Here is a 2,662-nt window from a genome sequence, read left to right as displayed (position 1 = left end):
TTTTGTTTTGTTTCTGGCTCTTTCACAGCAACTAAGCTATGTGTGTATGCATATATAGAGCATAAGAGTTTGTGGGGTATTAGAGTCCTGTCCACTTCATTAGTTGATGGGTTAATGTCATCAGACAATGAGGACTTTCAAGTCAGTCTCTGAGGTCTGGCTCCTGAGCCTACTAGGAGCAGGTCAAGAACACAAAAATGCTCTCTCCCCATGTGCCAGCTGTTTCCTTTTTTAACTAAGTGGGAACGTGTCAAAGCTACGGAGGAGAGTTAGTGCATAGGAACATAAGCTGGTTTTATCTGTTCATAAAAGCATTTCCTGGTGTGCTTACCAGTAAAAACCGGCTCTCCTACTCACAGGCTTTTGCCATCCCTCCTTCCTTTCGTATGGGTGTGTCTGGGCCAAACTGCATAAGGCTTTAGGGTGTTTCTGCTCCTGGAGCTTTGATGTGTTATTACGTAGTCTAATGTGTGAAGTGTGCTTGTTAGAAAGTAGATGCTTGATCTTACTTCTGTTTGCATCAAAGTAGCTTTGCTGCTTAATGTGGCATAGTCAGCTGCCCATTCATGTGAAGTAAGCAAAGCTCTTTGCAATCTGTTCATTATAGCTTTACGTTGCCACCTTTAAAATTGGGCAGCTTAATATGGAGCTGCAGTTGTGCTCTGAAACTGGCAGCTGTGACACCCTTCTCTTAATAAGTTGACATCAGGCTGCTGAACATCATGCCAGAGAGTGTGCGTAATGAGCAAGGGTGGGTAGCCTGTATCTCAGGAGTCAGAGATCAGTGTAGAGACTTCCTTATACAAAAATTGTATAAATCTTGTTGTCTAAGGATAAAAAAAATCAATTGGGCTTTGCACAAAGGTGTCCAAGCTATGATTTTTTTTCTTTGCTGTGACTAGTGAAAAGTAGAAATTTTCATAATTAATATTCTTTCACAAATGATCAGTTTACTATTAGGGGAGAGTAGTTATCAATGACACGTATTGACAGTGTCCATTGTTGAAAAGTTGGTGTTTGTCTCTGCAAGGCAATAAGATGTTTGTATATCACCCCATCACAGTGAAATCTGCCTGCCTGCAAGAGAAACAAAAGGTGAAGTATCGCATTAATGTGGATCAGTGTGATAGGGCCTTCTGATTTTCCATTTTCCCTTGCTTGGCTTCTCTGCATCTGATTTTGGCAATGAATGTAATTAACCTTCTAGCCCTGCTTTTGTATGATCTCTCTTTACAGTCCTTACGTGTGACTGAGTCATTATTATTGCATATGCTGTCATGTCAGCTGCATTTGCACAGTTGATATATAACTTCTATATCAGTAGCTATCGTCTCATCAACTTGTGTTACTGGAAGAAACATCATTTCTTGTTGAAAGGGGAAAAATCTTACATTGCGTTAAAAATCTTACATTGCATTACAGGTAAAATAAAGTATTTAGAATTTATTTGATTTCTCATTTCAGGACATAATTTTATCTAATTAATTTCACAGAATTAGATCTGATATTATTTTTCCACTGTTAAGAAAACAATTTTCTGTTGTGCCTAAGAAATTAGGACAGCCTTTCATTTATTTTTACCAAGGGAAAAATCAGTCACTGAGTTTGATGTGCATTTCATGTAGTCATTCTTAATTAGGAAAAAGAGAATAGCAAGTCTGATTTTTCTGAATCTCTTTGGGATCAAAGGATGGAAGTCTCTTTTCCTGCTTGGAACATCAGGTCTGTGTCTCCAGCTTTCACTGTGTACATGGAACGCTCTCTTTGCCATTTCTCACAGTCATGTTGCCAGCGCTTCTGTTGTCTGTCGGTTATCTGTGTTTTTCAGGACCTGTGTGGTCTACCTTCTCTCCAGGGCTTCTGTGTGAAGTAGTAATGGGCAGTGGTTTCTGGTTTTTTCTATCTAGTTAGTCTGCTTGATTTTTAAATTAAAAATAAGTAGTAGTTTCCTTGTTCAGTCTCAATGGAGTGTCTTAGATACTCATCTGCTTCCCATACATTTGTGATTGTCAGTAGATGAAAGACTGTTGTTGGCAGCATAATTTCTAGTGTAATGTGTTGGTTGATTTGTCTTCATGTTAGCAAAAGGAATTCAAACCTTTCCTCATTTTTCTGTAATGTTTTATGGGGCTACTTTAATTATCAGAGAGCCAGTACTGACATGGGGAACCACCGACGCTAATGATAGAATGGAAATCCAAATACTACTGAAAAGTGATGAGGTATGGTGCTAGTTGCATATACTTTCTCTAAAGTTAGTTATAATGAAAGTTGCCATCAGGTATTCAAAAAACAGCACAGTGGAGGCTATTGTGTGCTTGTTAGCCACTATATAGAAATACAGAAATCCAAGCTTAAATATAAGTAACTTCACAGAGTAACTTGCGGTGAAAAGTGAATATAGAGAAGGGTACACAAGTTGGCACACAGATACTTTAGTGGTCAGCATTTTAAAATCATTGAAGATGAGAAAATAGAGAGTCTAGCAGATATGCTGAGTCACAGCCTGAAGCAGTGACTGAGCACCCGGTGGGAAGGCTGGGCCAACCCAGGGGAGCTCAGGTGCATGCAATGCACCCCAGTGACCGGAAGGGGTGGAGCCAGGATCCACCCCCCTCCCAGACCTCATTTCATGGTTGGCAGTGGAGGTGAGGGTGTCTCT

This window comes from Numida meleagris, chromosome 5 (genome assembly GCF_002078875.1).
Source record: "Numida meleagris isolate 19003 breed g44 Domestic line chromosome 5, NumMel1.0, whole genome shotgun sequence".
Classification (NCBI taxonomy): Eukaryota; Metazoa; Chordata; class Aves; order Galliformes; family Numididae; genus Numida; species Numida meleagris.
The sequence above is the reverse complement of the archived record's forward strand: the minus strand, read 5'-3'. Positions refer to the sequence as shown.